The following is a 25,203-nucleotide window of genomic DNA, read 5'->3' on the forward strand; positions in this document are numbered from 1 at the left end:
GGGGAGGTCTGATGAATATGCATCTGCTGGTGTGACATGGCTGCCTCTCATTGGTCCAGGTCATCTCCAGATCACGTTTCAGCTGCTGTTGATAAAACCATCAGGCAGACCCAGGCTGGCTCTCAGAAAGTATCTTTTTTACTTGTTTGGGCCGGATGGCCCACAAGCCTGTTAGAAATGAGTCATGCCACATATGTATCTTTTCAAGGCTGACCTTTTGGCCTTGGACAACCAGCTGGTGTGCTTTTCCCAGTCCCAGCATTCCTAGGTTACACACACACACACACACACACGCACACGCACACGCACACACACACACATACACACAAATGTAAGGAACATTGCATCTCTGTTTTTCAAGGCAGCATTTTAACATTTTACAAAGAGATTGAAAGTGCTGAAAGATCGAATGTGGGGACACTTGAAAGAATTAAATAGAAGGAAAGTTTCAGTGCATAATGAGTGAGGAATGGACTGGTCTATAGGTGCCATTGTACAACTGCCTTCTGCTTTCTAGTCAGCCTAACGTAGTTCACATACTTTCAATCAGTGCTTCTCAACCTTTCTAAAGCTGAGACTCTTCAATATAGTTCTTCATGTGGTGGTGATCCCAAACATAAAATGATTTTTGTTGCTACTTCATAGTAGCAACTTATGAACTTCATAATTTTACTACTATTATGAATCATAATACATAAATGTGTGTCTGTTTTCTAATGGCCTAAGGCAACCATTGTAAAAGTGTCCTTCAATCCCCAAGAGGGTTGACAACCACAGGATAAGAACCCCTGTATCCTATCAACACAGATCAGAACCTATTTTTAAACAGAGTATACACAAACATGGAGGGGGGAATCCTTTGTTTTAACAGAGGTGGGAAATGATTTTGGAGAACTAAATGGAAAAATAATATTTTATAACTGCACGTATTTAAGTAAAAATATCTATACATAGATAGGCAATGCATAATTATTCTAATATTTTACTATCACTAAATACATTAAATACAAAAAAAAATCACAAATGCCTGCTGGTAGAGTTGTGATTAAATGAGTTCTTATACATATGTATGCAATAGTTTAGAGCTGAAATGTCTCCCAAAGTCCATGTATTAAAGGTTTGGTCCCTAGATTGCAGCTATTTAGGGAGGCAGTCCACCTCTTGGGAGGGTGGCCCCACTTGGAGATGTTATATCACATTGGCATGCTATCAGGTCTCAGACCATTTTTTTTTTCCTCTCTTTATCCAACACTCTTTTTCCTGCCATCAATGAAGAGGCATTGCTCCACTGTGAATTCCCACCGCAATCTGTGATGGGCTGACCTTACAGTCCACAAGCCAATAGGCAAATACCCATGGACGAAAACCTCTGAAAAAGCAGGCTTTCTGACTTCCCTTCCTAGTTATCTCTGATCATTTGTCACAGTGATGGAAACCTAATATACACACTCCACATTATGGCATTTTACACATACTACATTGTCTGTATGTAAACTGAATCAAAAGACTTCTGAAATATGTATGAATGAATAATCATAAAGGAAATAACTGTTGCTTCACATCAGAGAGCAAAGATTTCTACAAATAATTTTAATTGTTCTATGGGCATTTATTTCCACGTTATTGACCAATGTGAAAGAAGAAGAAGAAGAAGAAAAAAAAAAACAAGCAAGCAAGCAAAATCTTTGAGAAGTAGAAAGAGTAAACATTTCATGTCATTGCGTCCTAGATGGTCATGATTTTAAAACGTTTCTTTAGCAGAGGCCAAATTCAGTCTCATAAATGACCTTTAATTTTCATTATTGTTATCAGCCCTGATTATTACACCTAGGAAACCAACAGTTGTTTTGTGTTTTGTTTTGTTTTTCATTTTGATTTTTACAACCTAGGTACCTGAATGTTGAAACCAGATAATAGAAATTACAATGATTATAGGTAGTAACCGTTCTTATCATTATATAGAGGTAATTGAACACTAACTATGGAATAAATTCCATGGGACTGCAGTGAGAATTCTCCATACTAACCATTGAATGTGGATAAGAAGAAACTGAAGACTGAGGTGAGCATCTGAGGTCATTGGCTTGATTTCAGGGTTCTTGCATCTGTTTACCTGTGTCAAAAATCTATTAGAATCACAGTTACAGTCACCGACCTCTTGTCTAGCTTATCCATCGCCTCATGCATATTAGCAGATGATACTACCTAATGTGTCCTTTCCACCCAGCACTTTACTAATTTAAAACTTCACTAAGGAAATCTAGTGCAGTGGAAACTCCCTGGAGTCTATGAGGGTGACCTTAGCTAAGCCTCCTAGTAATGGGAGATACAGGAGCTTGAATCGGCCATCTTCTGTAATCAGGCAAGGTTTCCAGTGGTGGGATTGGGGCATCAGCCCAGCCACAAAACCTTGGATGTACAATTTGCCCTGCCTGCAAGATGTGCTGGGGTAATGGTGGCAAAGAACTTACAAGAGTGACCAACCAAGGACTGGTCTTACTTGAGGCCAACACTACGAGAGGGAGCCCGTGTCTTACACTGCCAAGAGAGCCAGGAACCAGAGACTGGATAGGCCAGAGACTTAGGATGGAGCCAAACACAAATGGAAAAAAGGCAATGAAATGATTGCTAATGATATTCTGTTATACTCATAGATTGGTATCTAGCCCAATCATCATCGGAGAGGCTTCATCCAGCACCTGGGGGGAGCAGATGCAGAGACCCATAGTCAAATATTAGGAGGCTCAGGGAATCCCAAGGAAGAAGGGGAGAAAGGATTGTAGGAGCCAGTGGGGTGGAGTATATCAGTAGAACACAGCCCATGGAATCAACTAAGCAGGGCTCATAGGGTCTCACAGAGACTGAAGCTACAAACGTGGAGCTTGTATGGGTCTGAGCTCGGTCATGCATGTTGTGGTTGTGTAACTTGTTGTACTTGTGGGAGTCCTAGCAGTGGGAGTGAGGGTATCTCTGACTCTTTTGCCTACTCTCAGGACCCTTTTCCTCCTACTGGGTTGCCTTGTCCAGCCTTGATATGAAGGTTGGTGTCTAGTCTTATTGAGACTTGTTCAGTTGGTATCCCTGGGAGAGCTGCTCTTCTCTGAAGGGAAAAGGAGGAGTGAATCTGGGGGAGAGGCAAAGTGGGGGGAAGGGACTGGGAGGAGTTAAGGGAGGGGAAACTGTGGTTGAGATGTAATGTATGAGAGAATTAAAAAAAAGCTTCACTCAGAAGTCATTCTCTGTTTTCTCCTCATGTGATTGTTTCTATTCCACTACGTTTCCACCAGTGAGAAGCCAGTGACAAACCTTCAGAAGCCGGGTAATTATCCAGATTCCAGCCAAAATTCTCCACTTGAATCTTCTTTGATTGAATGAATGCTACTCAGAGCTTTTCAACAAAGATTGAGCTCAGTGCTTGTGAAGGAAGGGTTCTGTGGTTTGGGAACTGCATCTGGGTGTCCGCAGTTCACACACCTTGTTTTTTTTGTAGTAAATAAAATCAGGGAGCAATGGACTCTGTCTTGTCTTCTAGTCATTTCCAAAACAATGGCTAACTTGAGAAATTCATTCAGGTTTCCAAAATAAACAAAAACATAGGAAGTAAAAACAGTGCCCACCTTCATGGACCTAGGCCAGAAACAACAGCAAAACAGACGTACAGACTGCTCCAAGTTTGAAAAGGTTAAACACAGACCGGAGGGTCCCGTCCCCCCTCCCAACCAAGAACACACTCTATTGCCTGGGGAGATAATCCCCTACACCTGAGGTGCTTATTGGGTAAGAATTCAAGTAGAACAGCAGGAAATTAATGGGTTCAGCTCTGCTCCAAAGGAAGGGAGGGGAGTTGCTAAGGAAGAGGACAACTTTCCAGTTTAGAAAAGAATAGTATTGTGATTTTTTTCTTACTTTTCTCATGTAATCTGTAGCTTCTTTTCTGACAGAGCAGAATTCTGACCTGTGGCCAGTACAGGAGTGCTACCATTGTTCATGCTGCAGCCTATCTCAGGATTCTCACTTCAAACTCCAGAGGAAGCTTCAGTGGAAAAAAAAGTGTGGTTTGTAAGAGATCGAAGATTGTTTGAGGACATTTAAGAGGTAGCAGGTAAGAAAATGATCTCCTCCTGGCTTAACCCGAAACCCCAATTATATATAATGTGTCTTACTGAGGAAATACAGAGCAATTAAAAAGGAGTTGCCAACAATACTCTTCTGCCAAGACTAGTGACCTTTTTAGCATGCTTGAAGGATGATTGTTCTTATTGTTTTATCAAATCAAATGGAACACACTGTTTTTAATTGAGACTTGAGTTCAATCTCATCATTTGGATGATTATTGCCTATTTGAAAATGTATTCAGGAACATTACCAAATCACCTTATTTTTCCTTTATTTCCTTGGTTAGCTTTATAAATACCAATTGCTTAATATCTTTAGAACATAAATATGCCTTCAAGAGTTTTAAAACTGTGGTTTATTGAATTATAACACTTGTGACTAGCAGGGGCCAAGTTTCAACTGCTAAGAATTTTGCTCAATTATTTTTCTATTGATCGATAATCAGCTTTTCTGATAAAGTATTTCATGATACTATCGAAATGTAGAAACTGGAAGTCTGTACAAACTGACAGTTTCTAGAGAAGATTCCTTTGTTTTTTAAGAAACTTAAAAACAAAAATAAATCAAGCATTGAACTTCTTGAGTATAATATATGGCGATTAGTGTTAGGTTGATGACAAAATGGAAAAGATAAAAATTTGCCATTTTAAGTCTTCTATGAACAAATGTTTTAAAGGCTCCATCATGCAATCACTCTTTCTATTGTGATGGAAGGTGTAAGCATAACATAGGTTTCTGGGAGCACAATCGTGTGAGTGAGCATTTGGACAGATGCTCTGCCTCCTTTGGAGATATTAGAAAATGTCTACAATAAACACAATAAAGAGATTTTGAAGTTGGCATCTGACTAAGTCTAGGCAATTTATAACCTCCCAGCAGGGAACAAATGGACATTTTTTATTTAACAGAAGATACGTCAACTACTCTAGATAGCATATTATTTGTTAGAGAGATAAAAGGAAATATTTTAAGCTGACTTATATTGTGTATTATGCCTGTTTATATTTGCTATCTACACTGTATAATTTGAATTGACACCTGTCTTCTTTCATTTTTGAAATGAGTGGTCCACGTGTCTTTTCTAGTGTTTCTCTTTGAGATTTATTTATAGATAGTAGTAGAGTATATGGGAGATACTCCTAAGTATATTACACAATTATTTTGAGAGTTGTGTATATTACCACATGGCTGCTGAAGATAGACAAGCTCAGTTCCTGAAATATGCCTGATTCATCTCCACAGTATTATTTACTGGGCCACTATATCAAAGTTACCTGTAGGTAGATATTACATGCAGATGGAACTCATTGGCATTATTCAGATATTGTGAACCTGAGTGCAGGGGGCCTCTTGTGACACCTCAGTGCAGTAGGCTTCTGGGCTTTGCAACTGTGGAGGATGGGGACAAGAAAAAAATATTCACTAATCCCAAGTTTACTTAAGACTCCAGGTCTCACAGGGGTGGGACCAGTCCTGTAGACCCAGGACTGCAGGATCTCCATGACACAGGGCAACAACAGGATCTCCAGGGCAAGTCCCAGTAAGGGCCGGCCCAGCATCCAGCATCGACAGTATAGCAGAGACCAGGGGCCTTGAGCCAGACCAGTGATTCTTTGGGATGAATGCCTGCATGTAAAAATGTATGGATAAAGGGGCTTACTGCATAATTCACTGTGTCACACTGCAGCTTCCATTACAAGATTTTCCCTTTCTCCCTCCTCCCTCCCATTTTTTTCTCTTAAATTTTATCTTGTTTATTATTTTTTTTAAGGTGGAGATTGGTAGGACTGAAAGCCATGATGTGAAATAAAAAGAAATAAATAAAAAGAAAGTTAGAAAAAAAAGACTCCAGTATTCTTTTAATCCTAATCTAATACCATATTTTTAAAAAACTTTTTCTTTTATTCTATTAGATTATAATATAACTATACTTTTCCTTTCCTTTTCTCCCTACAAACCCTCCCATATCACCCTCCTTATTCTCTTTAAAATTCATGTCTGCTTTTTAGTCGTTGTTACACACAGAGAGACACACACTCCTTCTCTCTCATATACACACATACCTAAATACATGATTGCAGCCTGTTCAGTCTGTATAATATTACTTGTAAGCTGAGAACAGAAGAAGTAGTTTTTCTCAGGGAAGAATGTCCCAATTGTTTATCAAGTACTGTGTTCTACAAGGTTTAAAATTGTTTACTCAAGTAGCTTTATTTTATTTTATTCTTATTTTATATTATATTTGTTATGAACATTCTTGTTAATCCAAATGTTTGTATTTACAATTAGTGTATAAAATTGGTAAGATGGTTTTTACAGTACTTTGCATGACATCAGTACAAAAAGCAGTATTTCTCTATTCTGCATGTCTCCTGTCAAGATACCAACAATACAGGATATAATTTAGTTGAGTCAATTTTTCAATATTTTGTGCCATTTCTTCTTGTTGCAATTAATTTCTACTCTGCATGCTTTCTGAAACATGAATCATGTAAAGAAATTTCATCCCCAAATGTATTTCTATAAGGGACTATTTATAATAAATTAGTTTTAAAAGTTGTTATTCCAATGTCATCATAAATCAATGCAAAAGACCCTAATTGATATTAAACAAACTGATAAATATGCCATCACCACATAAATGCAAATATATTATTAATTAATTCAGTGACAGCTCTTGACATTTAAAGGTGATTCCTCCTAATTCACCCAAGACATATCAGCAATGTTTTTAAAGCTGCTTTAAATCAGGAAACTAATAAGCATTTAAGATGTATAGAATAAAAACAGCTTAGAATGAAATGTTTTTTAAAATGTTAGGTGAAAAATGTTGCCTGTAAACTTTTTTTTTTTAAAAAAAAATACATAATTATTTATGGTTCTTTGGTAATTTCACAATGCCCATAAACTCTTAAAAGGTAAATAATGGAACCATTTAGTTACTCCTCTGTAATACTTCCCTTTGATTTCTCATTCTGTAATATCCCCAATCAAGGTGCACTTGTGTTTCTGTTAGAAGAAATGTCTCTTCATTATCACTCATCACAAAAATCTCTCATCTGAGGTCTTTGGCCTACCTGGCAAGTCAAAACTTAGGCAAGGAAGATGGCTTCTTACTCTCAGAATGACTGACGGCACTTTAACAAAGAGTCTTTCATTTTTGTGTGCCCATGTTCTTCTACAGCAGGAGCAGTGCCCTGGACTCTTTCTCATCTCACATGAAGAGCTGGTCACATAAGTAATATAAATAAATGCATGCTTAAAAATTGTGCCCCATGTTTGTTTCATTCAGATACCCTTGTTTAAAAGTGACTACCTTTTTAAATACCACTTATTTTATTATTTAATGATGTGTATGAGTGTTTTCTTTGGGGGTATATGTATGTGTGAGTGTAATACCAGCAGACTCCATAAGAGGAAGTTGGATCCCCTGGAGCTACACTTCCAGGTAGCTGTGTGCTGGGACTAGAACTTGAGTCCTCTCCAGCCCCAGAAGCAATGGTAATTTGAATGGAATTCATTAATTATTTCAGGTTCCTGCAGAATAATCTTGTTTAGGATAATCTTAAATACATTCTTTGGTTCTACAAGCACTAAGGAGTTTGTTTCCCTCCACATGAATTAAAACAAATACATAAAACCTGCTGTTTTGGCTGCTGCAGCAGGCGAACATGCAGAATGAGATATAGGGGGATTGAGCATTCTTGTTGATACTTCTTAATTCCATTCTTGTATCGATACTCTTCACTGTTTACTACACAGGAAATTGTTGATAAGCAACTTTTAAAAGAGACTAAGTTTTTAGAGCACATATATTTATAGAAAACAACTAAAAAAGTATGGAGTTTAATGAGCTATACATCCGTTTTTCTCTACTACTAAATTCTTATATTAGTGTCATGTTTTGCAATAATCATTTACCCAACATTGATGCCTCATTATTGACTAGAGACCATGCTTGTTTCAGATTTCTTTTGTTATTACCTAATGCCCCTTTTCTCTATTTCATATCCTTATCTTTGTTTCCACATTATACCTATCTGCATAGCTCCTTAGAATCCTTCAATTCTGACAGCTGCTCCAGTTTTCCTTTTTTCTTTTGATAACCTTGATATTTTTCTTAACTACTTCACAGAATATTCTCTGCAAGACTTTCTCATGATTACATTGGTGGTGTGGATTTTTAAGAGCAGAATTACAAAGATAATGTACCACTCTCATTTATATCACACTCATCAATCAAATGTTATGTGAATGTTCTACTGTCATGGCATCGTTGCTGATGTTGAGCGTAATTCCTAACTGACATAGCTTCTGTTAAATGTACTCACTGAAAGCTACCCCACTCTACCATTTCCACACAATCATCATACTAGAAAGAAAGAAGTCAGCAGTCACTCTCTACCTTCCTAAGTATGGGATACATCCACAAACAGAATTTATATTAGTTATTTTTGTTTTGCTTTGATCAAAGTACCCGAAGAATAACTTAAAAAGTGGAAGGGTATGTTTTAGCTCTCCATTTTAGAGCATTTTAGTCCATTAGGGTGTTGGGGAGAACATTCATTGTGTCAGGGATGGATGGTAAATGCTGTCCAAATCTCGTTGGTCTAGAAAGCAGAGAATAAATGAGGATTTATGGGTGGGTAAATCCTTCAAAGATTTATCCTTAAAGACCTACCTCACTAGCTCATCCTAACCTGCTGAAGGTTCTGCAGCTTCCCCAATGATGCTATCAGCTGGGGAACAAGCATCCAAACCACAAGTCAGTGTGTGTGTGTGTGTGTGGGGGGGTCACTTCAAGTTGAAATCTTAGTATAATTCATATAAGAAAATCTCACTTAGCAAAGGACTTGCTGTATTAAGTATGAGGACAAAGGATTCATTTCCCCAGTACCTACATTAAAAACAACAACAACAACAACAAAAAAAAAAAACAAAACTAGGCATGGTGGCCCTTGCATGCAGTCCCAGAGCTGGGAGTGCAGAGACAGGGAGAATCTGGTGGCTCACTGCCCAGTCAGCCTACTCTAATATGTGAGCCCTTGTTCCCAATGAGAGACCTCATCTCAACAATGTAGACATTTCCTGAGGAGAAATGATATTCCAGGTTGACCTCTGACTCCATGTTCATACATACTTGCACACAGACAGGCATGCATATGTAGCTGCAAACCACTACACGCACACACTCACTACAAAAAAATTTAAAAGATAAAAGGAAAAGTTTGTTCTTCCCATTAATTCCCCCTTTAATTTACTTAAAATTTAGTTTATAGTGACATGAACTCTTAAGACATCTTTATAGTACAGTATAATGTAGCATTGCTTTAGTTCACTTCTCACGTCAGTCCAACACTTATCAGTAGAACTCTTGCAGTTTTGGTAATTCTCCCTTGACTTTTTCAACATGCTTCCTACTTTCTTGTACCAGTAGATCCTTGAGGCCTGTCTTGTGTATTCTGGTCCCAGTTCCAAAGCTTGACACTTTCCCCAGGAAACCTGGGTCCTTTTATTGGAGAATGGTTTTAGAAACCAATATTTAGGCAAGACTTGTAACTTTGCTACTTGAGGTGTTGGCAAAAGTTTGGGACAACTGTATACTCTGCTACAAATAAAAACAAATAAAACAAAACAAAAAAGAAAGAAAAACAAATGCATTTCTCACTTTCTGCTATTTCCTCACTGCCACCCTAATATAGATTCATGCACACCAATATCCACATGTAGTCAAATCCAAGCATGTCTGACACATTCCATTTGTAGCTTCTTGAGAAATTATGATGTCCCCACCTTCTACATAACAGTTTCTTTTCCCTGGCAGCTCCATCTCAGGGCTCTTGCCATATACTACACTGTTGTTAACCTTCAGCTATTTCAATTCCAAAAGGGCTGGCTCAAAGTTTTCTCCTTTTCTGATATAATTGTGCTTTTGAAGACTATCTATAAACTTGTCAACCACATTTATATTTTTGGTTGAAGACTTTCCCTGAGGTCCAGAGTCATACATCCAAATGTCTTCTTAGTATGTCAACTTTAGCTCTCAGATGCATCTCAGACCTGACATTCCTAAGAGTTTGGGATGATTTTTCTCTTGACCCAGTCTTCAGTACCCTACAAAAAAAGCATCATCATGCCCAGTGAAGAATTGTAATTCAGTTCACTCTCTGCATAAAACTTGTGAGCTTTAAGTGCCTTCATATTAGATTTGGAACAAATTTTAATTCCTTTCTCTGACTCCTAACTTTTTCATCATTTTCCAATCCAATCACAGGATTGAACCAAGGGGTCCTTTTCTGATTTCCAAGCCAAGTTTTTCCTTTCTGTAAGCTTTTTAACTAACTCTCTGCTCTGCCTGAAATGCCATCTTCCAGATACAAAAAAATCAGGCATGACAGATTCCTTCTTAATTTGAAATCTGGCGCTAAGTACACCTCATCAAGGAAAAATTCCGTGATTATCTTTCTTCTATCACATCATTTGAGATATTTCATTTTTAACTTTTAAAATGAGCACTTGGAAAAACTCATGCCTACTTTCCATTGGTCTCTTTGTATGTCAATGTGTCACTTACACTAGAGTGAAAGGCTACACAGATAGGGGCTACTCATGACTACCCAAACCTGAGCATAGTGCCTAGGATATATTGTATACATGTTTTGTCTATTATTTAAAAGATGAACAAATGCAGACTGAAGAGACTGTCACTTGTCACCATTGAAATTAATTGAAGGGACTGGAGAGATGGCTAAGTGGTTAAGAGTACTTGCTGCTCTTCCACAGTGGTTCCATCAATCACTAAATAAGAAAATGCCTTACAGGAACGCGTACAGTCTGATCTTGTGGAGACATTTTCTTAACTGAGGTTTTCTCCTCTCAGTTGACTTTCACTTACGTCAAATTAACCTAAAAATATCCAGCACAGGAAGGTATACTGTCTAACTTTGAACCAAACCAGTCAGCTAGAGGCACACCACGTGACAAGAACATTGCCTGGACTGAAGGAGAGACCCAAGTTCAAGTTGCTTTAGTTATAAATTGATGTTGCATTGAGTTACTTTCCACCAAATTACCACATCTTTTCTGTAAAGTGGAAATGTATCAAGGCTGTGAGGACAACAATGCTTTCTGTTATCACCCTGTTTATTTATGTTAATATTCACAACCATTCTATGCATGAAACGCTGTGGGCTCTGTAGATTAGCATTCAATATAATCCAGTGTCTATGACATTGCTGTCTGTTGCCATTATTCTCACTTATGAAATACAGGTTTCCAACTGTGAAAGGAAAAGGTTGGGTAAGGTAGAGCTGTCTCTACCCCAGAGGAAGCATTACCTGTTAATGTCATTACCATGTGTCCTTTGACAGCCAGCTTGACTGTAACTTCTTATTATGCGGTACATTTCATATGTTATTGTTGTTACTATAATATTAGATTCCCCTAATTACATAACTCTCTTACTCATTCCTTTTCATCAGCTAACATTATTCTTTCTATTTGATACCCCAAATTTTCTACCTTCTTAGTCATGACAACATCTTCAGTGTCATTCTATAGATGACAGAATTTCTTTCCGGCATGATAAAATATTCCAGCATTGAATTTGGGACATGATTACACAACTGTGAATACATGGACACTGACTTGTTCAGTTAAATTCAGCAAACAGAATGGTGTGTGAAATGCTTCTCAGTAAAGCGATTAATACATCATTTTGAATAATGTAAGTTAATCTAATACATACATTCAGTACATACTGGGTAAAATATGGGGAAAACACAAAATTTCTGATTAAAAATTTGAATACCTAAGTATGCAAAGACAATGATGCATTTTACTTGTAAGAAAAGCAAGCTGTATTTTTCCAAGTTTTTAAATGCTACTTCTATGACTCAGTAAAATACCTTGCATTTTCTGAACATCACAACTTTCTCATTGTAGAATGCTTGGCCTACTCCTATTTAGTGATATAAACATAAACTCACGAAACTTTGTCTAAACAAGTCACTGTTTCTTCTCTGAGGTAGTAGCAATTTGCAAGCTAATCTAAGCCACTCCTGTAGGATGACCTCTTATTCTGAATGTTGACTCAGCCACTTCTACGGGCAAACCTTGTCACGCCACAGAAAATGAAGAAGAATGAGCAAGCAGGAACAGAAAATTTCACGTTAGCCCCCCTGCAGCACCACATGCCTACATTCCTTTTAAAGTAAATGTTATATATTTTCTGTCTGATTCAAGAACTCAAAGAGGTCTCAATTAATTAAATAGTCATGATTTTATTGCAAAAATGCCAGTTACATTTTGAAAAATTGACTAACCCCTTTGGAACATCTATCTTACTTTGGTAATGCATTCACCAAACTTGTTAAAGCAATGCATGCTAATTACATACATTTTCATTGTTTGATTCTGTAATTTTCTACACTTTGCATTTTATAGAGAGTAAAATTTTCCTCCTGTTTTTATACTTTGTCAATAGTTGCTGAAACTGTTTTAAAAATTTTCTATTTTGTTTTGTTTTGTTTTTCGGGACAGGGTTTCTCTGTGCAGCTTTGTGCCTTTCTTGGATCTCGCTCTGTAGACCAGGCTGGCCTTGAACTCACAGAGATCCGCCTAGGCTCACAACCAAAAATTTTCTATTTTAAAAGATTATATCATAGCTCATAGCATGTGTGACTTGTATGTGGACATTGGTTGAGTGACCAGGTACAGGGCTGATAAAAGGAAATTAAAAAATAATTCATGGCTTGAGAGTTTCATACATACCTAAATATGTTTCTGATCAAATCCACCTCCACTCCTTCCCACCTACCTGCTCCCATATCACCCCACCACTTCCCCATTTCTACTTCATGTGCTCTTTTTAAAGCCAGCCAATCTCACATACCACCAGCATTGATGATATTCTTAATTAATGTCCAGAGAATTACTAAATGTATTAACAGCAGTACACATTAGCATACCATTCAAAATATTTGGATCCAGACTTCCCCGACCTTTCACTCCCATGGTGAAACTAGGTCAGTACAAAAGTCAACTGTACATCTGAACCAAGCTTTTTAGTGTACTGGAAGGAGCTCACATTTTGTGATTAGATACGAGTGTGCTCAAAAACAAAAACAATTGAGCAACTCTCCCCTCTTTTAGTTTGGGGTCACAAGGAAAGCATTTAACTCATTAAAGCACACATTCATAATGCTGAAAACTGTTTTTACCTTGAAACATTACTCATATAGAGTACAACATAAAGTTTGTTTCAAAATTGTTTTCATTATGATAAATTCACTGAGTGTTTTTGGAGAAAAAAGTGCATAATTAAAGGGAACTGGCTAGATACAGCAGCTGTTGAAAGTATGCATGCGAGGAAAGTAGCAAGGGTGACGAAGTGTGGTGGCACAGGCCTGCCTTCCCTGCCCTTGAGAGGCTGAGGCAGCCAGATCCCAAGTTTGAGGCCAGCCTGAGCTACATATCAACTGGACGCCAGCCTGAGCTACCTGGATGTGAAAACTGAGGACATTCTGTGACAGTGTGAAGGATGAGAAGAGGCTACTAAGAATATTCAGTTGCCATTTTCATCTTCCCAGATATCTGTTGTACAGTTCAAAATGTGCCACACAAGTACTGGGGATGTATCTCTGCTGGCAGAGTGCCTAGCATTCACAAAGCCCTGAGTTCAAGCACTGTATAATGCGCGTGGTGATGTACACTGGAATTCCAGTACCAGAGAGGTGGAGGCAGAAGGCTGAGAAGCTCAAGGTAACCCTCATCCTCAGATATGTAGCCAGTTTGAGAATGACTGAGTCTAAATAAGAGTCTGTCTCCAAAGCATGGGGTGGGAGGGACTGAAGAGATGATTACAAGCATGTACTGCTCTTGCAGAGGAACCAAGTTTAGTCCCTAGCATCAGAGTAGGGCAGGCTCCCCACTGCCTGTCACTTCAGCCCTGAGGGATCTGATGCTCTCTTCTGGTCTCTGAAAGTACCTGTCTTCACATATACACACCCCTCTACACACAACCATGCACAGGATCAAAAATATGTCTTTAAAAAATTGCTACACCAAGATCACATGGTTTAAATTTTATTTCTAGGTTATGTTCTACTCTGAGTGGAGTACAATTCTTTTATAATTTTTATTTTTTTGTTTAATACTTGAGAATTTTATACATGTGTACCATATGTTTTGATCAAATCTTCCCCACAATCCATCCCTGCCAAGTCTTCCTATACATACCTCTAAGTTAGGATTTCATTGATGTGATGAGACACCATGACATGACAACTCTTATAAAGGAAAGCATTTAATTGGGGCTGTTTACAGTTCAGAGGTTTGATCCATTGTCAGCATGATGGGGAAGCATGATGGTAGGCAGGCAATCATGGTATTGGAGAGGTATCTAAGAGTTATACATCCAGACAGGCCAGCAACAGGAACAGAGAGTGACACTGGGCCTGGCTTGAACATCTGAAACCTTGAAGTCCATCCTCAGTGAAAGACTTCCTCCAACAAGGCCACACCTATTCCAAGAAGGCCACACCTACTCCAAGGCCATACCTACCCCAACAAGGCTACACCCCCTAATAGTACAACAAGGCTACATTTCTTTCTTTCTTTCTTTCTTTCTTTCTTTCTTTCTTTCTTTCTTTCTTTCTTTCTTTCTTTCTTTCTTTTTTTTTTTTAAGATTTATTTATTTATTAATGTATACAGTGTTCTGGCTGTGTATTTGCCTGCAGGCCAGAAGAGGGCACCAGATCTCATTATAGATGGTTGTGAGCCACCATGCGGTTGTTGGATATTGAACTCCTTTGGAAGAGCAGCCAGTACTCTTAACTGCTGAGCCATCTCTCCAGCATTTCTTATGGGCCTATGGGAGCCAATTTGTTTTTCTATTTTGATTATTTTAATGTATTTAATAGTAGGGAATGTATTTTTAAAAAGCAATTTATTTTTTTCCCCTAAACTAAGTATATGTAATAGAAGGAATGAAAGCTAAAAAGCTATTGATTAGTAATGATGGTATTTTTTTCTCCATCTTTTTTTTAATTTAAGAAATTGTGTTTTCATTTTATATACCAACCACAGATTCCCCCTCTCATCCCTCCTCCCGCTCCCAACCAGTCTTCCCCTCCACTTTCCATCCCCAACCCCCTCCTTCAAAAGGGTAAGGGCTCCCATGGGGATTCAGCAAAGCCTGGTGCATTCAGTTGAGGCAGGACTAAGCCCCTCTCTGCTGTACCAAGGCTAGACAAGGCATCCCACCCTAGGTAAAGGGCTCCAGAAAGTCAGTTCATGCACCTGAGAGAGATCCTAATTATGGGAGCCATTTTTATTCAAACCACCACACCGACCAACCACATTTCCCTTCCAATTTCCTGTACTCTTTTATTTTATTTTATATTTTGTTTTTAATACATTGAGTCCACTTAGCATGGCCATTAAGCACATGGGTGTAGAGTCATTCACTGGAACAGAGACTGCCTAGTAGGGCCCCTACCCATGAAGAAAACTGCTGTAAGCTTTGTAAACCACCATTTATTACCAGGGGATACTCTACTAGGGGAATTCTTCCTGAACCCCTCCTTCACTCCAGCATGAATACATTCCTTAACCTCTCAGAAGCTTTTCTTTTCAATATACAGAATAAAAACATACAAGCAAGGGGCATCAAGATCACAATGGGGAAACTTCCAGAGACAACCAAACCAAACTAGTGGGAACTTATGAAATTTAGACTAACACCTATGGAGCCTCCATGGGACTGGACTAGGCCCTCTGCATAAGCAAGACAGTTGTGAAGCTTGATCTGCTTAAGGCACCCCCCCACCCCCCGCAGTAGGATCAGGATCCATTCCTGGTGCATGAGCAGGCTCTTTGGAGTTGACTACATATGATGGGACACCTTGCCCAGCCTTGAGGCAGGGAGAGGGGCTTGCACCTGCCTCTACTAAATGTACTTCCCCATAGGAAGGGGGGAATGGGGGATGGGTTGGGAGGAGGAGGCTGAAGGGGCAGGAGAAGGGAAAAGGGGGATCTTTGACCGCTATGTAAAATGAATAAAAAAATTTTCTTAATAAAAATATGAAATTATATGTGTGAGAATCAGAACTAAGTAACATGATTGCCATCATAGTTTAGGGCCTGAAATAGAGACTTAGCAATGACTAGAAAATATACTGAACCTTTAAAAAATGTACAGTATTCTTTTCTTTTTCTTTAAAAAATCCTTAATGAGTAGAATTAGAAAGCACAAGTAGCTTTAAGCTTATGCCATGTAAGTTTGATTAGTTAAATGGGTGTTTAGTTATTTTTCCATTAAGAGATTGACATTTCATCATGGTTACAAGAGAGCCAAACACCCACTTAGAAGTCTCCTGGGGTCTTTTCACTTCACAAATGTGTTAAATTTGGTTTCAGACATTTGGAGGACTCCAAAACTAGTTTCCGTCAACCAAAACATCTCAAACTGAGCTATCCCCTCTGGTTTAGTATTTTCTTTCTAGGCAAAGAAAACTCCTCTCAAGCTGTTAAGCAAGATAATTAGAACCAGGTAGCCAGAACTGGGCTGATAATAGGCATGGGAATTTTCCAAGGGCACCTATGTCAAAGACTTCATGTAATACAGGTCCAGGGCTTGTGAAAAGCTGCACAAAGCAGACTGTTGCCACTTTGGATCCCTGAAGAGTTCAGTCTTTCTCAACATGAATGAAGTGTCTGGCGCACAATCCTCCACTGCGTTTCTAAGCAAAACATTGAAGTGGTTGCTGTCGGTTCGCTTCTTATATCTTCACAGTTAGAGACTTGAAAAAGCAAAAGCAAAAGCAATGAACGCCAAGCCTTTTAACATTACACATCCAGAATGGTACCATGGGAATTCTCCATCCAAAAGATAGAAAAGCATGACAGTTAAAATATTATGTAAATCAGTGCTTCTCAAGGGAAGGAGAAAACATTCAATAATAGAAACATGTCACTCTGGAATAATTTATTTTTGATTATTAACACCTAATACTAAGTAAGGCTTTGCAAAAAATTTCACCAGATAAAGAAATAAAATGCTCATAGGTTACCTGCTACTTTTTATCAGTGCACCCACTGATATAAAAAGTGACTGTGCTTACCAATATATGGGTAGACCATGTGGTCATGGATCCCACAACAGCAGCATGTCCTTAGAAATAGGCTTCTGGGCTTCAGGTAGGCTCTGAAAATGTCTCTAATCTTTTCCTCTTTCTTCTTTGGTGATGAAAGAGTTAAAAGATTTAACATCCTTTCAACCATTTCTGAGGAGGAAGATGCAGGGTGTGAAATGAGATGCATTTAAATTAAATCCTTTGGTGACACTGCCATTCTCTAACTACCTCACTCCATGCTATTTCCTATTATTTCTCAGCCCCAAACACAGCCCAGAAGATTATGGCTCTGAAAGTGAGATTTGAAGCTTCATGGTTTTCATCTTAGACCTGTCTTTTTCTCACTAAATATATCCTGTGAACCCTGACAAATCATTTAGCAATACTGAAGTTTCCCATTACCAAATTTAAAGATTCTTTATACTTCTGTGATATACAAATATTCAAAACTTGCTGTCACTGATGCTTCTAAGAAAATTTATCCATCTTGGTCAAGTAATCGAGTTCTTTTGCTTCTGTAAATGAAGAAGAATAGGTAAAGGAAAGCTATTGTTGTAGGCATGCTGAATAGGTCCAGCAAAATTTAATGGGAAGTAAATATGACTAAAATTGATTTCCAGTTCTGGCAAAGACAGAGTTATGGACAACCTACATTTATTCCAACCACTACCCAGTATATTGATGGATAAAATTTATGAAGCAGCTATTTGCAGGCAATAGAAAACAAAAAGAAAGAAAATATATGACAGGAGCTCTGTATGTGCCCTGAGTGGAGTCTGTGTGGGGTATTTTCTAGACAGTCACGGGGCAGTGGCAGCCAGAAAGCCATTTTCTCATTAGAGAGAATAAGGAAATGAGAGTTCAGGGTTACTGAATCAGCAGAGGGTTGTAGGCAAAGAAAGAGGTGCAGAAACCCGCATAGTGATTTCCCTTTGACTCAGACTGAACACTAATTTATATATGTAGGATGAGATTCCGTGATGACTGAGTCAAACTAGCTTTCTTTATGGACCAATCAGAGTTCAAAAAAATGGGAATTCAGATAATATCATATGAAAACATCTTGCCAAGTTGTTCAATTAGAATCTCAGCAACTCTACTTATGAATAAAGCCCATGTGTTCTTAGAGAAAAACTCATTTTATATCATTGCTGACAAAACTCCCAAACTAACTTGAATGCAATACAACTTATTTAAAGTAAATTCTTGAGAGATAAAACATGAAAGCTTTTAAAAAGTCAGTTCAGATTCTCAAAGGCATAGCATTCACTTTGCACAAGCCTGTAATCAAAGCTGAGGCAGAAAAAGCAGGGGTTCAAGTCCAACCTAGGTTATGCTGTGAGATCCTGTTTTTACCCAACAAAATTGTAACCCATGACAAGAAGTACAGTTAAAAGAAAACCAACAACCCTGAATTAATGATCACACTGTTGTAAGAATTATGAAAGGAGCTAAACCAAACAACTGTGCAAATGTGTTCAGTGAAGGAACAGAAAAAAATGGATATAATGAAAAGACAGTCAGAAAATCTATATAGAAACAGAGAACACTCTGGATATATGGAATATCTCCATATAACGAGCAAAGCAAAACCCAAATAGTATAATTCACAACAACATAAAGAGACAAACTTGAATACAATATTGTTAAAATTTCAAATTAAGAGAGAATTTAAGAACTTAAAGGAGTCCAGAGACCATGAATTAAAGAAAGAGCAAGGGCAGTATACATGGAGGGGTTGAAAGGAAGAAAAAGGAGGAAATGAACTAACTAACTATTTTTAGTTAAAAAAAAATAAAATTAAGGAGGACCCAAAACAAACAAAGGACTAATAATAAAGATGGGTTGAAAGGATTCATCAGAACTGTGTAAGTATAACATTAAAAAGAACTTAAATCATTCAAAGTAAGTATTCATACTTGAGATTTATAGATGGCAGTGTTGTTGATAATGAGCAAATCAGGGCCTTTTCAGTCAAGGACTCGCCGATTGTAACATCAGCAGAAGGGAAGCAAAGAAGCATGAAAGGCAAACACTTCAGGTTAGAGGAAGGTGATTTCTGCCTTTGTGATGTCCACATAAAAATGGACAAAGGAAACAGGAATGCAGGCATGTGCATGTGGAGATGGGCTCTGTTTTTATTTAAACAATATTTTAAAAAATGATTGACTGTTTAGAGGAGAGTAATAACAGTGTTATTGGAATTGATAATGAGTATAGAATCAGCATTAAAAATATCTGAAACTCCCACAGATGGTTAGAAATTGAGATTTGTTATTTTAATCTTCTGTTATAGGTCTGGGGTCATTCAGAGATTCACCAATCTGGCTATTAATAATATTTTTAACAAATAAGTGGCTTCATTTAATAATGACCAGGACCATGGATACTGGCCAGGTCCATATCCAAGACCCACGCTCAGAGTTATGTGCCAAATTACATTAGTTAAGAGCTTATAAAGGCAAACCCCACAAGGCTTTGTACTTCCCACCTTCATCCAATCAGAGGCAAGCATATATCCCGATGTACTTCCTGCCTACTTCCCTCCTGCCCATGTATGATTAAGTAAACATTCTGTACATTTGGGACAACCAACCTTGTACACGAACAATAGCCCCCAGCATTCCAAGAAGTTATCTGTCCTTGGGCAAGCTGGGCTTACAAGCTAGAGGCATTTTTGTTTTATAGATCTCTTAACACAGTAATTTAAACTAAAAACTGGTGTTACTCATCACACTTCCTTTATACATGAAGTGGTAAATTTGCATCAAGAAGGACTATAAATGTTAACATTGAATAATCCCTAGATATAAAGTTATAAGTAAAAATAAAAGATAATGCTAAGTGAATATCTGGGTTAGAAGATGGATCAGTCAGTAAAATGTTTGCCATACAAGCCTGAGGACCTGAGTGCAGGTCCCCAGCACCCACTAAGAGCTGAGGTCAGTGGCATAGACCTGTAGTATCAGTGCTGGGGAGTCAGAGACAGATAGATCTCGAAGACTCCTTAGTCAAGACCTGAGCTGAATTGGTGAACAACGCATTCAGATAGAGAGAGAGACTCTGTTTGAAAAATTATGGTGGTGAGAAATAAAGAGATACCAAAGTCAATTTCAGACCTCCACATCCAATGTGCATATACACACATACATACAATACACAAACTGAAAAGAAGAGAACAACAGCAACAACATGCAGTCAACCCAAAAGAATCAGAAGGGTGAGAAAAGAACAGATAAGAGAACAATTATTTTCAAAACATTGTGTTCAGGGAGACATAAGCAAGCATTGTGTTGCATGACTGTTCATTAAAAGTCCAATTTATTTTATTTTATTTTTTATACATATTTTTATTTTATAATTAATTTAATTTTACATATCAGCCACGGATTACCCTGTCCTCCCTCCTCCCACTCCCCACTGTTCCTCCCCAATCCACCCCTCCTTCCCACCTCCTCCAAGGCAAGGTCTCGCCTGGGGAGTCAGCCCAGCCTGGTGGATTCAGTTGAGGCAAGTCCAGTCCCCACCTCCCTGCACCAGAGCTGAGCACTGTCTCAGCACAGGACCTAGGTTCCAAAAAGCCAGCTCATGCACCAAGAACAGGTCCTGGTCCCACTGCCTGGGGGCCTCCTAAACAGTTCAAGCTCATCAACTGTCTCACTTATCTAGAGGGGCTGGTCCAGTTCCATGAGGGTTCCTCAGCTATTGGTTCATAGTTCATGTGTTTCCACTAGTTGGGCTATTTGTCCCTGTGCTTTTTCCAATCATGGTCTCGATATCTCTTGCTCATATAATCCCTCTTCTCTCTCGCCGGTTGGACTCCTGAAGCACCACCTGGGATTTGGCTGTGGATCTCTGCATCTGCTTCAAGGAAAGAGACACCATGATAAATGAAGACCCCATGGGAATAGGAAGAAGCAGAGTGCTGGAGAGGTACCCAGAAATCCACAAAGATTCCTCCACTATAGACTGCTTGAGCTGACCTACTCTGGCGATTGGATGGCTGAACACCCTAACTGTCATGATAGAACTCTCATCCAATGACTGGTGATAAAGTCCAATTTAAAGAGACCTTCAGACTGAAAAAGAAACTGAGGAAAACTGTTTGATCTTTCCCAATGGTGCCCTCTACTCAGCAGTAGGCAGCTTTAGGGAAAACACTGGAGACAATAGGAACCATGCCTGTAATATCCAGAATGGTTGGCCTCAAGAGGAAAAGCATACCAGTAAAGGAAAGGGAGATGGGCTTGAAAGGTGGCTCAGCGATTAAGAGCATGTGCTACTCTTCCAGAGGACTTGAGCTCGAATCCTAGCACCCATGTTAGGTGGTTCTTGCACACACACACACACACACACACACACACACACACACACACACACCACTCAAATGATTTAAAAAGTGTTTAAAGATAAGAAGTACATTTCATAATACGGACTAATTCATATGAAGACATTATCCCCACAGTTAGTAATTTGAGGGGAGAATCAGAATTTCAGGAAGAAGTACACCAAGATTTAAATAAAGCTAAGAACCTAAATAACTTGGAGCTAAAAGGAGAGCAATGAAAGCAGAAAATGTTGAGAAATGGAAGAGGTTTACAATATAACAAGAACAGCCACCTGGTCACAGCTTTTTCTTTAAACAAAATGAGTGAAAGTTTACCATCCAAAGCAGTAAAAATGCTGAGAGGGGACCAGGCCTTAGGCAGGAAAGGGTGGTGGTGATCGTAGAACCCATGATTTGGAAGTAGCAGGTTGCACTGGGTGCTAACAGCTTGAACCAGGTCAGGAAGGGGATGAGTAGAAAAGGAGGAAGTAGGGAGTAAATTGACTCAAGCTAAGCATGTGTAAAGGAGCTTTTTGGAAACCTGTCATGTTGTAAGCTATTTAAAAACTATAAGGTGGTTTTTGTTGTTGTTCCTTGTTTGTCTGATTTTAAGGGAAGAACGTCTAATGGAAATATACTATATGGGTAGACAAAGCTTCCCTCAGAAGACATTAGTTATTAAATAAATGCCCTAGCCTCAGATGTGGGATGCTTCTCTGAAGAATATTCTTCAGGAAAGCCCTAAGGGCCTTCAAAACCATTGCTGTTGCTTTTGACTGCTGGCCACAGCTGGAAGGTAAGACCTTTTGTTGACGACCCAACACACATTGGCTGTAGCATATGCAGAAACCAAGCAGGGATGACTTGAAAACTTTCTCCCTATTATCTGGCTTTCATAATGAAGGATTGTTTTCAGGGCACTGGGGAGAAAAGTCATCAGCTGATTTATTCAGAGGTAGATCTTGCTTGCTACAACACCAAACTGTCAGGCAAGAAGTGTCCATGAGTGCAATAATGGCATGACTTTTATGGGGGTGTAAGGGAAGGACCAACTGCCTTCTGACTGAATTTGAAGCTTGTCTACAAGAGGGAATTGGTGCCTACAAGAGGAAATTGATGTCTGATACTAAAAACCTAGTAAAAAAAACTCGTGACTGGTGGAGGACTATCCTGTTGATTGGTGTTTTGATAAATGGATATGTCATCAGACTGCCTTCTACATATTTATAACCATGGATTAGTGTATAACAATGGATTAGTGGAACTCTCAACCTTGGACAGAGACACTTCTTTCTGTAATGGGCCACCACCAATGTACAGATTTATAAGAGGTCAAAGTGCTGAGAATAAACGTCTGTTGAATGTGCATGTCTAAATGAGACATCTATGTAGACATTCACAAAGCTCTGGGAATACCAAGGAAGAGGGGACAGAAATAATCTAAAAACCAGAGGGTGGAAAGAAATGCTATGAAATATCTCTGCACATTTCATGGCCATTGCATTCATGAACACAAAGCAACTGTGTTTACAATTGTAAGACCTCCTACACATGATCAAGCCAGTCAATAATTCCAGGATGGATGATAGATGAGTTCATAAGGCTCCACTGCTAGCTAAGGTATTGATTTGGGGAAGGAAGAATCATATTTCTTCTGGGACTTTGTCCATGATAAAGCAGACAGCTGTAATTGGATTCATTGCATTATTTAAAAGAGGAGAAAGAGGAAGAAAACAAAGATGAGAAAGACATGTGGAAGGGGGTTCATGGAGAGAAAGGGGAGTTGAGGAGTTGGGGGTGGCTGTAATCAAGATACAGTGTATGCATCTATAAAATTGTCAAATGGTCAAATGTATTTTTAAAAAGAAGCTAAAATGACCTTATTTATTATAACTAGAAGAAAATCTTAAAAATTAAGACAATGAAAGAAATAGAAGCTGAAAAAAAAGGAAATACTGTTCGTGTGGGGATATTAACTCACTCTCTTCCACAAAATAAAACATCCTGAATAAACCAGTTGCTTGACTGACCAAGAGGAAAAAGGAGAGAGAAAAGAGTACCCCACCGGAAAGAGGAAGCATCGACACAGACACAGATGCTGTAATTATGAGCAGCTTGACAACCACAAATCTAGCAACTCAATTGAAAAGGATGCATTCATTGAAAACCACAAATTAGTCAACTGACACAAGGAGAAATAATTAAAATAACTTCATATTTCCTAAGGGTATTGAATTTTATAATTAACAATCTTCCCACAAAGACACCTTCAGGTGCAGATGGCTTCACTGCTGAATTCTGGAAAACATTAATGGAGGAAGAAGTAGGAATCTTAAATGAAGTCTTTCAGGAAATGAAGCAGGAAACTCATCTTAACTTGGCTTATGAGGACAGCATGACCTTGACTGGAAAGCTAAACAAGGACACAATGAGAAGACAAAATGCACAGCAATCTACGGCGTGATTAGCACAGTATTTTAGCTCAAATCCTGCAATGCATTAAAACATTATAAGATGTTATGACCAAGTTGAATGTATCTCTTAGTGGCTTTCACATTTAAAATGAAAGAAATCAATGTAATTCATCGCACATCATTATATCAATTGGCAAAGAGAAAGTACTTAGCAAAATTCAACATAATTCTTGATAATGTGCCACAGCAAATGGAAGGTGGAGGTGGGCACAAGGAAATTTTCTGGACCAGATAAGGTATCTTTTGAAAATCCTGTTGCTGACCTCACACCTAAATTAAAAGATTAGAGATTCCAGAAGTAAGGGGAGATTGGTGACTTTACCCAGTCCTACTTAAAATTGTTCTGGATATTCTATACTGTGCAAGAAAATGGACAATAGCAAAAACGTTATTTGTAAAGTATAGTCAGGTCTGTTGGTATGTGCCTGCAAACCTAGTTGCTCTTTAGCCTAAGGCAGAAGGATGATAAGTGAATTCAAGAGCAGCTTGGGCAACTTACTAAGAATGTTTCAAACTTTAAAAATCTACAATTTCAAAGGTCTGATATAGCTCAGTGGTACAGCATCTGCCTCATACATGTGAGGCTGAATATTCCATCTCCAGCACTTCCATAAAAACAAAGTCCTAAAAGATACTGCAAAGAAGATTTTTAATTTATAATTTACTCCAATTCATCTCTTGTTACCAAGCTACCAGTACTGGGAATGAGTTATTTCTAATTGAGTTGTTCACTACAGGGTTCCTATGAGAAGCCCTAAACAATCCAGGCTGCTGCTATGACTATAAGGTGCTCTTCACAAACTGAAAGCAAGGCCCCATTGCTAAAGAAAATATATAAACAACTCACTGGACACAGAGAAGCCGAACTGGTGCCTATAGTGTCTTCACCCCTACATGCTAACATCTTTGGTACAGGAAGGTACCCTGCACACTACCAAAGGAGTAAACACCAACCAGCTACAAACCCTGCAATCTACAATGGTGTCCTTCCTGCAAGATATGCTAGTGCAATGGTAGCACAAGCTTATGGGAGTAACCAATCTGATTTGACTCAAGGTCCTCTCCACAATATGGAACCTATACTGCCTATACTGATGCTGCTGGGGTGACCAGGACCCTGAAACTAGATAGCCCAGGTACCTAGGGGAA

The sequence above is a fragment of the Peromyscus californicus genome, unplaced genomic scaffold, assembly GCF_007827085.1.
Source record: "Peromyscus californicus insignis strain IS unplaced genomic scaffold, ASM782708v3 Scaffold_8__1_contigs__length_139910024, whole genome shotgun sequence".
NCBI lineage: Eukaryota > Metazoa > Chordata > Mammalia > Rodentia > Cricetidae > Peromyscus > Peromyscus californicus.